The sequence below is a fragment of the Saimiri boliviensis genome, chromosome 8, assembly GCF_048565385.1.
Source record: "Saimiri boliviensis isolate mSaiBol1 chromosome 8, mSaiBol1.pri, whole genome shotgun sequence".
Lineage (NCBI taxonomy): Eukaryota > Metazoa > Chordata > Mammalia > Primates > Cebidae > Saimiri > Saimiri boliviensis.
The window spans coordinates 13,015,671-13,029,427 of record NC_133456.1 but is presented as its reverse complement, the minus strand read 5'-3'; the positions used below and the strand labels follow the sequence as shown (position 1 = coordinate 13,029,427).

The window sequence follows — 13,757 nt, the reverse complement described above, 5'->3', positions numbered from 1 at the left end:
AGCCAGGTGATTGGGCTCAGCTGGTCCCACCCCCACAAAAAAACAGCAATTGGAAAAGCTCCCAGTTGAGAGTTTCACAGCAAGCACAGGTGAACCCAGGAAGGTCCAGCTCTGTGATGGAGGGGTGTCCGCCAAAGGAAAACAAAGAAACAAATAATATCACCAACCAGGTTGATGTCCACTCAGAGACCCAATTTGAAAGTCAGCAATTACAAAGACAGGTGGATAAATCCACAAAGATGGGAAGAAACCAGCGCAAAAAGGCTGAAAACATCCAAAATCAGAATGCCTCTCCTCCTTCAGGGGATCCCAGCGGCAAGGGAACAAGGCCTGATGGAGAATGAGCGTGATGAATTGTCAAGAAGGTGGATAATAAGAAACTTCTGTGAGTTACAAGAACATGTTCTAACCCAATGCAAAGAAACTAAGAACCTTGAAAAAAGGTTTGACGAAATGCTAATGAGAATAGATAATTTAGAGAGGAATATAAGTGAATTAATGGAGGTTAAAAACACAATACGAGAACTTCGCGAAGTATGCACAAGTTTTAACATTCGAATTAACCAAGCAGAAGAAAGGATATCAGAGGTCGAAGACCGACTCAATGAAATAAAACGAGAAGACAGGATTAGAGAAAAAAGGGTAAAAAGGAATCAGCAAAATCTCCAAGAAATATGGGACTATGTGAAAAGACCTATCTACATTTGATAGGTGTACCTGAATGTGACAAAGAGAATGAATCCAAGCTCAAAAATATTCTTCAGGATATTATTCTGGAAAACTTTCCCAACCTAGCAAGGCAGGACAATATTCAACTCCAGGTAATACAGAGACCACCACAAAGATATTCCTCCAGAAGAGCAACCCGAAGGCACATAATCGTCAGATTCACCAGGGTTGAAATGAAGGAGAAAATACTAAGGGCAGCCAGAGAGAAAGGTCAGGTTACCCACAAAGGGAAGCCTATCAGACTCCCAGCAGATCTCTCAGGAGAAACCCTACAAGCCAGAAGAGAGTGGGGGCCAATATTCAACATCCTTAAAGAAAAGAACTTTCAACCCAGAATTTCATATCCAGCCAAACTGAGCTTCATAAGCAAAGGAAAAATAAAATCTTTTGTGAATAAGCAAGTACTCAGAGAATTCATCACCACCAGGCCAGCTTTACAAGAGCTTCTGAAAGAACCACTAACAGCCATTCCAAAAATATACCACTAACAGCCATCCAAAAAAAGGTAAAGAGCATCAACATAATGAAGAATCTTTATCAACTAATAGGCAAAACAACCAGCTAGCATTAAATGGCAGTATTAAACTCATATATATTAATATTAATCCTAAACTTAAATTGACTAAATGCCCCAATCAAAAGACACAGACAGGCAAATTGGATAAAAAGCCAAAACCCATCAGTATATTGCACCCAGACCCATCTCACATGCAAGGATACATAAAGCCTCAAAACAAAGGGATGGAGGAAGATTTACCAACCAAATGGAGAGCAAAAAAATAAATAAATAAAAAGCAGGAGTTGCAATTCTTGCCTCTGATAAAATAGACTTTAAAGCAACAAAGATCAAAAGAGACAAAGAAGGACATCATTACATAATGGTAAAAGGATCAATGCAACAAGAGCTAACAATCCTAAATATATACACATCCAATACAGGAACACCCAGATACATAAGGCAAGTTCTTAATTACTTATAAAAAGACTTAGACTCCCACACAATAATAGTGGGAGACTTTAACATCACACTGTCAATATTAGATCGACGAGACAGAAAAATAAACAAGGATATCCAGGACTTGAACTCAGACCTGGAACACGTAAACTTAATAAACATTTACAAAACTCTCCACCCCAAATGCACAAAACATACATTCTTCTCAGTACCATATTATACCTACTCTAAAAGTGACAACATAATTAGAGGTAAATCACTCCTCAGTAATTGCACAGCATTTCACAGGTTTAAATGAAATATTGGTTGGCTGCTTGTTTGTTATTTTCCTCCCTTATTCCTTCCTGTCTCCACTGGAAAAAAAAAAAAAGTAAAACTTCTATTAATAATAGCTGAAAAATTGAAAATGTTCAATAAGAACCAACTAATTTAGGAAGGTCATAATCTCAGCAATGTGCAAAAAGATGGTTTAATAAGTTATTTTTGTTCTTCCTGTCAGGTTGTTCAAGCTCATAAAAAAATACATTCCTTAGTCAAGTATACTACATTCAGCCCTCCTCTTTCTTCCTTGAGTCACTAGGCAAGTTGTCAAGAAATATGATGACTCTTCAGCACCAGGGCCAAGGAGATACCAGGTCTGCACACCTCCACAGGGCACCCCATAAAAGCAGGTTAACTGAACTTCACACCACCCTCTGCTGATCAGGAGGAAGGAAACCATGGCACAGTCCACAGACATCAAGTTTAAAGCACATCTAAACAAATGGGCATCAGAGTGAAAGCGGACAGGCTTGGGGTTAGGTTAATCCCCAAACAAATGTAGCTGCAGCCTCAGCAATACCATCAAATTTGTGTAGAAAGTGATCTTTGCTGAATGCAGTGGCTCACACCTGTAATCCTAGCGCTTTGGGACACTGAAGCAGGAGGATTGCTTAATGCCAGGAGTTCCAGACCAGCCTGGGTAAAAAAAAAGGAGACTCTGTTTCTACAAAAAAAAAATTTTAAAGGAGTGGGATCCACTGGTATGTGCCTGTAGCCCCAACTACCTGGGAGGCTGAGGCAGGAGGATCACTTGAGCCCAGGAGGTTGAGGCCACAGTGAGTTATAACTGCTACACTGTATTCCAGCCTGGGCAACCGAGACTGTCTGTATTTAAAATATATATGTTAAGGCTGGACATGGTGGTTCACACCTGTAATCCCAGCACTTTGGGAGGCCAAGGTGGGCAGATCACTTGAGGTCAGGAGTTTGAGACCAGCCTGGCCAACATGGTGAAACTCCCGTCACTACAAAAATACAAAAAATTAGCTGGTGGCAGAAGACTGCAGGCCCAGCTACTTAGGAGGCTGAGGCAAGAGAACTGCTTAAACCTGGGAGGGAGAGGTTGCAATAAGCCAAGATCACATCACTGCTGGGCAACAGAGGGAAATTCTGTCTCCAAAAATAATAATTTTATATATATATATATATATATATATATGTATGTATCTCAAAGACTACAGCAGATAAAAATCTGAATGGGCAGGCGAATAGTTATACCAAAAAGTAATATCCAATGTTAGTTTCACACTTGCAAAGCAAAAATAACCTACTATTCTTATAAAACAAATATTGAAGAGGGATGTGAGATTTTCACAATCCCATGAAAGCTGAGACAAGCTCCCACTGCCCATGGGGTCATCTCATTTCTGAGTGTGCAGCTTCAGGTAGGAAGGACAACAGTTGTCCCCAAAGCAGACCAAACTAAAAGAGGAAGACAAGGTTCAAGGCAAGGAGTAATGAAAGGTGGGCTCTTCTGACAGGTGGGGTTAAGGTAGAGCAATATGGCCTGGGGAACTTGGGCCACAGTGCCCCAGGGCCAGACCAGGCAGTGTGGCAGCCTCCCACAAACCCAGACTTGTGAGATCTAGCCCATGTTCCAGCTAGGCACATTCTCACAAACTAAGTGCAAAGTCAGCAACACTAGAGCCAGATGTTCTGCTTCTTGGTAACACGTTTTATTCCATTAAAAGAAGTTTTACTCTTCCTTAGGTTTGGGATTAGACACTCAATTTCAAAAACGCATAGGAGTGTCTCAAGTAAGATAGGTGGATACACAGAGAAAACAAACAACATTGGCCAGGCGTGGTGGTGTGAGCCTGTAATCCTAGCTACTCGAGAGGCTGAGGCAGGAGAATTCACTTGAACCCGGGAGGCGGAGGTTGCAGTGAGCCAAGATCACGCCATTGCACTGTGGCTTGGGAAACAAGAGCAAAACTCCATCTCAAAAACAAAAAAAAAAGGCCAGGCGCAGTGGCTCAAGCCTGTAATCCCAGCACTTTGGGAGGCCGAGGCGGGTGGATCACGAGGTCGAGAGATCGAGACCATCCTGGTCAACATGGTGAAACCCCGTCTCTACTAAAAATACAAAAAATTAGCTGGGCATGGTGGCACGTGCCTGTAATCCCAGCTACTCGGGAGGCTGAGGCAGGAGAATTGCCTGAACCCAGGAGGCGGAGGTTGCGGTGAGCCGAGATCGCGCCATTGCACTCCAGCCTGGGTAACAAGAGCGAAACTCCGTCTCAAAAAGAAAAAAAAAGAAAAAGAGTGCGAAAGAAAGAACGAACGAACGAACAAACAAACATTAAATGATTTCCCACTTTTGTGGCCGGGCGTGGTGGCTCAAGCCTGTAATCCCAGCACTTTGGGAGGCAGAGGCAGGTGGATCACGAGGTCAAGAGATCGAGACCATCCTGGTCAACATGGTGAAACCCCGTCTCTACTAAAAATACAAAAAAGTAGCTGGGCATGGTGGCGCGTGCCTGTAATCTCAGCTACTCAGGAGGCTGAGGCAGGAGAATTGCTTGAACCCAGGAGGCAGAGGTTGCAGTGAGCCAAGATCGCCCCATTGCACTCCAGCCTGGGTAACAAGAGTGAAACTCCATCTCAAATTTAAAAAGTGGGCCGGGCGCGGTGGCTCAAGCCTGTAATCCCAGCACTTTGGGAGGCCGAGGCGGGTGGATCACGAGGTCAAGAGATCGAGACCATCCTGGTCAACATTGTGAAATCCCATCTCTACTAAAAATACAACACATTAGCTGGGCATGGTGGCTCGTGCCTGTAATCCCAGCTACTCAGGAGGCTGAGGCAGGAGAATTGCCTGAACCCAGGAGGCGGAGATTTCAGTGAGCCAAGATCATGCCATTGCACTCCAGCCTGGGTAACAAGAGTGAAACTCCGTCTCAAAAAAAAAAAAAAATTAAAAAAGTGATTTCCCACTTTTACAAAAATTATGGCTTCAATTAAATATAATCATAGCAAGTGTTAAAACAAGGGTTGGACGCAGTGGCTCACACCTGTAATTCCAGCACTTAGGGAGGCCAAGGTGGGCAGATCACCTGAGGTCAGGAGTTTGAGACCAGCCTGGCCAACATGGCAAAACTCCATCTCTACTAAAAATACAAAAATTAGCTGGTCATGGTGGCATGTGCCTGTAATCTCATCTACTACGGGGGCTGAGGCAGGAGGATTGCTTGAACCTGGGAGGTGGAGGTTCCAATGAGCCGAGATTGTGCCACTGCACTCTAGCCTGGGCAACAGAGCGAGACTCCATCTCAAAAAAAAAAAAAAAAAAAGAGTGTTAAGACAAAACCAGCAGGCCAAGAACAGTGGCTCATACCTGTCATTCCAACACTTTGTAAGCCAAGGTGGGAAGACAGCTTGAGCCCAGGCTGGTCTTGGAGTTTAATACCAGCCTTGACAACACAGGGAGACCCTAACTCTACAAAAAATTTTAAAATAAAAATTGCTGAGCATGGTTGCACACACCTATAGTCCCAGCTACCTGGGGGACTGAGGTAGAAAGATCACTAGGGCTCAGGAGGCAGAGGCTGCAGTGAGCCATGATCATACCACTGCACTCTAGCCTGAGCAAAAGAGTTAAGGCCTGCCTTAAAAAAAATTTGACATTTGTGGGCCTCTCCTTAAAAACGCACACCACTGAACTCTGCATATAATCTAGGGAGTAGGCAACCATGGACTTTATCCTCAAAACTGCTGATAGATGAAATCACTATAAACAGTGACCCAGATATTGAGCCTTCACAAGTTGGGACAAACATTTTGTTCATGGAGTCAGAAATAGATGAGGAGATATTGAAATGCAGACACTTAAATATAAAGGGGATGGTCAAGCACTCAAGAAAGGTTCAGCAGACAGTTGTGAGCAGTGGGGTTGGAGCTGAAGTGAACCTCACTTGAAAACAGATTTGGGAATTACCTACAGGGGTCAAGGTTTCCATAACTGTGAATTATGATCGAAGGGTGCTACATTGGTGTCTGAACAAACGTGTGAACAGACACATGAGGCAGAACATCTACATCTTCCTGGAGGCCAAGAGTCAGAATCTCCTCCCAGTCCCATACAGAAATCTAGGGTCCAAACTCCTTGGACCACGTAACACAGAGGGAGGAGGGTTTCATATTATGTGGCCTTTTAGGTTCCTGATATCCCTAAGAATTTATACTTCGAGGCTTTTTTTTTTTTTTTCTTAACCCCCACTACTGCCACCGCTGCACTCAGAGTGGAGTGAGGCTCATTTTTTTTTTTTTTTTTTTTTTTTAGACGGAGTTTCCCTCTTGTTACCCAGGCTGGAGTGCAATGGCACAATCTCGGCTCACTGCAACCTCTGTCTCCTGGGTTCAGGCAATTCTCCTGCCTCAGCCTCCTGAGTAGCTCGGATAACAGGCATGCGCCACCATGCCCAGCTACTTTTTTGTATTTTTAGCAGAGACAGGGTTTCACCATGTTGACCAAGATGGTCTCGATCTCTTGACCTGGTGATCCACCCGCCTCGGCCTCCCAAAGTGCTGGGATTACAGGCTTGAGCCACCGCGCCCGGCGTGAGGCTCATTTTTAATGAGCCATGGTAGTTCCTTCTCAACCTCTTCACTGAAAAGATAAATAAGAGACACCCCTTCAGGCCAGGTGCAGTGGCCCATGCCTGTAATCCCAGCACTTTGGGAGGCCAAGGCAGGAGGATTGCTTGAGCCCAGGAATTCAAGACCAGCCTGGAAAACATAGCAAGACCCTGCCTTCACACACACACACCCCTTCAAACCCACAAATCCAGCCACCAGAGCCAAAAGGTATAAAGCACAAGCGGTGATCAGCAAAAGCTGACATATGGGAAACTCCAAGACAAGACATTATTTGCTTCAACAGATAAATTACAAAACGAAAAACAGAGGGAGCATGTATAAATTTAAGAGATAAAAGAGCTATTTCTATCAAATGCAATGTGCAAAATTTATCTGGATCCTGACTTGAACAGAACTACTAATGAGGCTGGGTACAGCGGTTCACACCAGTAATTCCAGCATGTTAGGAGGCTGAGGCAGGAGAAACACCAGAGCCCAGGAGTTTGAGACCAGCCTGTCTCTACTAAAAATACAAAAATTATCTGAGTGTGGTCGCAAGCGCCTATAATCCCAGCTACTTGGGAAGCTGAGGCACAAGAATTGCTTGAACCCAGGAGGTGGAGGGTGCAGTGAGCCAAGAGCATGCCACTGCACTCCCAAGGTGACAGGGTGAGACTCAGTCTCAAAAAAATAAAATAAATAAAAATTAACAGATATTAGCCAGGCACACTGGTGTGTTCCTGTAGTTCCAGCTACTCTGGGAGAATCACCAGAGCCTGAGAAGATGAGGCTACAGTGAGCTGTGATTGCACAACTACACTCCAGCTTGGGCAACAGGGGTAAGACTCCGTCAAAAAAAAAAACCACCACTAATGAGCTGGGCATGACGACTCATACCTGTAGTCCCAGCTATCTGAGAGGCTGAAGTGTGAGAAATCAGTTGAGTTTAAGGCCAACCTGGACAACACAGCAAGATCCCATGTCTAAAACAAACAAAAACAACTGAGATAACTGGGAACATTTAAATATGACTTAATTTGAAAAAAATTAAGGTATTATCCTATTTTTTAGGCAGAATAATAGTACTGTAGATTTTGTGGCCAGCTCCTTGTCTCTTACACCTGAAATACATAAAGAGAAAATGACATTTCAGGGCCATGCGATGTGGCTCACGCCTGTAATCCCAACACTGGGAGGGCAAGGCAGGCAGATGGCTTGAGCTCAGGAGTTTGAGACCAGTCTGGGCAACATGGCGAAACCCTATCCCTACAAAATATACAAAAATTAGCCAGATGTGGTGTGGGGGTGCCTGTAGTCCCTGCCACTTAGGGTTCTGGAGCAGAAGGATCACTTGAGCTCAGAAGGCCGAGGCTACAATGAGCCAAGATCGCATCACTGCACTCCAGCCGAGTGACAAAGTGAGACCTTATCTCAAAAAACAAAACCAAGGGCCGGGCGCGGTGGCTCACACCTGTAATCCTAGCACTTTGAGAGGCCGAGGTGGGTGGATCACCTGAGGTCAGGAGTTCAAGACCAGCCTGGCCATCATGGTGGAACCCCATCACTTAAAATAAAAAATAAAAATGAAAAAACAAATTTCTGGGATGCTCCCTTTAAAATTCAGGGGTTTTGGGCCAGGTGCAGTGGCTCACGCCTATAATTCCAGCACTTTGGGAGGCTGAGGCAGGTGGATCACAAGGTCAGGAGTTCAAGAAAAAATACATTTTTTTTGAGACAGGAGTTTTGCTCTATCGTCCAGGCTGGAGTGCAGTATGCACAATCTCCACTCACTGTAACTTCGACCTCCTGGGTTCAAGCGATTCTCCTGCCTCAGCCTCCTGAGTAGCTGGGATTACAAGCACCCACCACCAGGCCTGGCTAATTTTTACATTTTTAGCAGAGACAGGGTTTCATCATGTTGGCCAGGCTGATCTCGGACTCCTGACCTCATGATCCATCCCCCTCCACCTCCCAAAGTGGTGTTACAGGTGTGAACCAGCAGGCCGGCCCTTTCTTTAAAAGGTAGAGCAGTGATTAGGGTGGGCAAAGTGCAGATGAAAAAAGATTGGCCAGAGTTGGTAACTGCTGAAGCTGGTGATGGGTGACAGACCCAAGTCAACTGTGCATCATCTCAGCAAATTAACTTCTCCAAATTCTGAGGTGGGTTCTAAATTCAATTTTTGGAGAAAAGGACATTTTCTTGCCATCAGAATATACTGTAAAACAGTACTACTTCTGCCGGGCGCGGTGGCTCAAGCCTGTAACCCCAGCACTTTGGGAGGCTGAGACGGGTGGATCACGAGGTCAAGAGATCGAGACCATCCTGGTCAACATGGTGAAACCCCGTCTCTACTAAAAATACAAAAAATTAGCTGGGCATGGTGGCGCGTGCCTATAATCCCAGCTACTCAGGAGGCTGAGGCAGGAGAATTGCCTGAACCCAGGAGGCGGAGGTTGCGGTGAGCCGAGATCGTGCCATTGCACTCCAGCCTGGGTAACAAGAGCGAAACTCCGTCTCAAAAAAAAAAAAAAAACAGTACTACTTCTTATTACTTTTATTACACGGTACACAAACAGACAAAAACATAATTTATTAAAAAAAAAAAAAAAACCAAACATGTTTTAAAATGTAATAACTGAGAATAATCATCTGCCTACTTTCTAATGTATAAGAATGTGTTCAATTTGTTACTTAAGATGATTATCCCACTAGGGGAAATAACTTCAGTTAAAGGGAAAATTCTTCCCCAATGCATCCTCTTCACGAGCCAAACAATGGAAAATTTTCACCTCAGCAAGCTGGCCTCAGGGAGGTTCAGGCTCATCCCTGTTGCCTAGATACCAGTGACATCTCAGGAGCTAACAGAAGGCTCTGCCATCCCTCTTAGAAGGGAGACTAGCAAAGGTTCATCAGTCAGTGGTTGCTCCTTCCTTCCCCACACATCCCACTGCTCAGATACAGGGCTGGCACACAGTGTATCTGTCTGTTACCTCCGAAGCTATGAAGCACAAAAGTCTATTACATTTGTTACCCTAGTTTCTAGATCTCCCCTCTTCCTCCTTGCTCCTTCCCTACCCAGGCTCTGCATAAAAAACAAACCAAACAAAAAAACAAACAAACCTGGTTTCTACAATTGTATCAATTGTAGTCCTTGTTCTTATCCATTTGATTTCTTTCTCTCTCTCTGCCTCTCTCTTTTTTTTTTTTAAGAGATAGGGTGTTGCTATGCTGCCCAGGTTGATCTTGAACTCCTGGGTTCAAGTGATTTTCCATTTGATTTCTAACAATGCTTGTGAATTCTAAAGTCACAAAGCAGGTAAATCTATCGAAATGACAATGTCAGACAAGACCACAGAAAATAAAAAAATTTTTAAATGAAAGAAATGATAGTTAATAGTTAACTTTTTCTCAAGAAGAAAAGTTACTAGGCCATCAACTGGCCTATTATGTCACATATGATAAGGTATTCATTTGGTCCTTTCTAACTCTGATAGTGGCTCAAGTTAAAACTACACCCTGAAGCTTCTCCTTAAACTTAACACCCACGTTACAGGATGCAATTACACAAACCCCACAGCAACAACCTATACAAATAAGCATCTTAGTTCACTAAAAATGTTACCTGGCTACAAATGCAAATACAGCAAACAGTTTAAACACTGGAATTAAACAAAATTATTGTAATCATGGTCCTTTATTAAAAGTATCACAGAACTGATGATCTGCAACATTTTTATTACCACGTTCCAAAGTTTCAGTACTTTTTTAAAAAACTATTCAAGATGATTTATTGTTCTATGTACAACGTGCTACCGAAATGCTTAATTGGAAGCAGTAACTAGTTCTACTTCCCCTGGTATTGAGTAGCACTAGATTTTACTGGTTTCCATATTTTATTTTCACTCATTTTTCTGCTACTGTGGCTTTCTTGTTATGAGACCGAATACAATCCTAAAATAAAATAAACCATTAGGATGCAAAAGACAAAAGCAGTCTATAATTAAATGCAAAGAGTGCAAATATCACTATAAAGGTGTCCTCTCATCCATTTTAAGGCCTTTTTTTCCATAATAAGGTTGTGTGTAGATTCCCTCATCGAACACCATCTGACGGGCCCAAATGGCATTCAACCCTCAAAATGGCTGCACATCTGCCGACCCCAGGTAACAGTACCTGAGGCGCTGGGCTGACTCCCTAATCCAAAGATACGGGAAGAAGACCTCTCTCCCCCCGCCAAATATCCGGGGAGATGGTGGCCATCAATGACCAGGGGAGACCCCGCAATGACACTGTAGATCTTGGGCTTCCTAAGACCCGGGAAGATCTCCTCAATGACCCGGAAAGATCCTGCCCCCGCAAAACCCGGGAGACCCCTCCAACGACCGAGCAGGATTCTGCACCCCCAAAACCGGGGAAATCTCTCTCCATTGATCGGAAGAAACAAGGCTCCTCCCAAATGACCCAGAAAAATCGAATCCGCAGGGACCCCGGGAGATTTCCCCCACAATGACCACGGGAGACGTCCTTACCAAATAACCTAGAAGACTTAGACCACGTCTCCCAGCAGCCCAGAAAAAATCTCCCTCAAAGATCCTGGGGAACTAGGGCCATAGTCCCAAAAACGCGGGCGTTACCTGCTGCCTCGGCTCGGTTCCCCGCCGCTTCCGTCCTATTGTTTCTCTCGCACCAAAATGGCTGCTGCCAGGCCGAGCCCCGCCCCCCACACCTCGCTCCCGATGCTCCTCGCTATTGGCTCGTCCTAGGAGCCGCGCACGCGGACTGGACAGCCTGAAAGGCGCTGTTGCTAGGGTGCCAGGATTCGCGGCAGCAGCTTCCGTAAAAGGTGGGGACTGGGGGCGGGGCCAGAGGGGGCGGAGCCTTGTCCTCCGTCGGGAGGGTGGCCAGGAGGGGTCAGATGGGCTGTTGGGTGGACCGAAGAACCGCGCGGGCCGATGGACAGCAGGATACCTGGGAAATATATGGATTGACCGACAGTCCTGGTTTGACCGTACTAAGCGATTTCGCAGGATGGAGGAATTTCAGGGCTAACACCGAGACAGTCCGCTGCAAACTGGGAAGTTGGTCACTCTAGCAGATGGACAGAAGATTGGATGTGAACAGACGGAAAGATGGACAGAAGAATGACTGTAGACGGTGGACAAAGAAATGGTTATATATACAGCCAGATTATTAGATATGGAGAGGTAGACAGAAAGTGGCCATAGAGTTTTCTGGGAACAGGTGGGTGACCCAGTGCCCAACCCCGCTCCCACCAAGCTCCATACCACAGGGATTGTCTGAGGCTCATTTTTCTTGGGCCTGTGTTGGACAGGAGGGCTCTCACCTGACTGAATGTCAGCGAAGCTGTGAAAGGCAAGGGAGAGGGTTAGAGCCTCCTACCTGATCTCTGCTGTTTCTGTAAAGGAGGCCAATGTTGCAGTCCTGTGTACTGGGCATTTGCAAAGGTGTAAATTCACTCATACACTCTTTAATTCAACAAGTGTTTATTTTTATTAAGCACTTACACTCTGTTCTGGAAATACAGCAGTGAACAAAAAAGGAAAATAAATAAATATCCCTGACCTTTTAACAGTGGGCAGGAGAGACTTCCTATGAGCAGCTGCTCTCACCTTGGCATGTGGTCTCCAGGGCTCCATGTCTTCCTGGTTTCCTCCAGTCTCACCAGTTCCTCGTCTGTGCATTTTCTCTTTGTCTATACTCACTCTTGCAAAATCTTATCCAGGCTCATGATTTCAAATGTCACCTACATGTCAATCACTCCTAAAAATGTTTGTCAAGTCCAGACCCACCCTGAGTGGCAGATTCACTAGTTCTACTGTCAACCAGACATCTACACTCTGACTCCCAGTCATTGGCATCTCAAACACAACTTGTGTCCCCTAACCCTGGCTCATACCCCAAACCTACTTCACCCCACTTCCCCAGATTGAATGATAGCACCCCAACCCTTCTTATTGCTCAGGCCAAACACCTCAAAGTACCTCCTGACTACTCTCTTTCCCAGCTATATCCAGTGCACCAAAAAGTTCCACTGCCTCCATCAGCATCATCTGCCCCCATCAGCATCATCTGCCCAGAATGAAATCACTTCTTGCTATGTCCATAACTTCCGCTGAGTCCAAACTATCACCATCTCTCCTGAGGGCAAATGTACACCTGCCTCCTGGTCTCCTGTTGCTGCCCGTGATGTCTTCAGTCTATTCTGCACACATCAGCCTTTGAATACATGAGTCAGATCCTTCCATTCCTTGTTCAGAACCCTGAAGTACCTCCTCCCCAAGGAAAAACCAGAGGCAGCAGGACCCTCATGAGTCCCGATTACCCCTCTAACTGTATCTCCCCAGCCAGCTCAGTCTCTCAGTGTTCCTCACACATCACACCTCATGCACTCTCCTGCTCAGTGTATGAGCAACGCTTGTTCCCATGCCTAGATTGCACAGATTTCCACAGGGCTGCACCCCAGCACTCTCAGAGCCCCTAATTTCAGACTGTAAACTGCCCCACTCTGCCCCCAGCACTCAAGATCACCTTTATCCCCTTACCCTGGCTCTGTGTTTTTCTGTAGCAGTAACCACATTCTCAGACTTTTTTTTTTTTAGATGGAGTCTTGCTCTGTCACCCCAACTGGAGGCAATGGCACAATCTTGGCTCACTGCAACCTCCACTTCCAAGGCTCAAGCGATTCTCAAGCCTCAGCCTCCCGAGTAGCTGAGATTATAGGTGTGCCACCATGACCGGTTAATTTTTCTGTTTTTCAGAAGAATTGGGGTTTTGTTTTGTTTTGTTTTGTTTTGTTTTGTTTTGTTTTTGAGATGGAGTTTCGCTCTTGTTACCCAGGCTGGAGTGCAATGGCGCAATCTCGGCTCACTGCAACCTCTGCCTCCTGGGCTCAAGCAATTCTCCTGCCTCAGCCTCCTAAGTAGCTGGGATTACAGGCACGCGCCACCACGCCCAGCTAGTTTTTTGTATTTTTAGTAGAGACGGGGTTTCACCATGTTGACCAGGATGGTCTCAATCTCTCGACCTCGTGATCCACCCGCCTCGGCCTCCCAAAGTGCTGGGATTACAGGCTTGAGCCACCGCGCCCAGCCAAGAGATGGGTTTTTAACCATGTTGGCCAGGCTAGGCTGGTCTTGAACTCCAGACCTCAAT

At 45.3% G+C, this 13,757-nt stretch overlaps 1 protein-coding gene across 8 annotated transcripts in view; it reads right to left on the bottom strand.

The window, feature by feature from the left end:
- IP6K2 (inositol hexakisphosphate kinase 2) overlaps positions 1 to 11,300 on the bottom strand; it is a 33,592-nt gene extending 22,292 nt beyond the window's left edge. For 4 of the 8 annotated variants that reach the window (XM_003926313.3, XM_010337077.2, XM_010337079.3 and 1 more), the window contains exon 1: positions 11,219 to 11,297. The gene's annotated coding sequence lies outside the window, so the exon portion shown is untranslated. Of the gene's footprint in view, positions 1 to 7,480; positions 7,567 to 11,218 lie in introns of all 8 variants that reach the window. The other 4 variants (XM_074403902.1, XM_074403903.1, XM_074403904.1 and 1 more) reach the window with 3 other exon arrangements.
- Between the last annotated feature and the right edge of the window lie 2,457 nt (positions 11,301 to 13,757).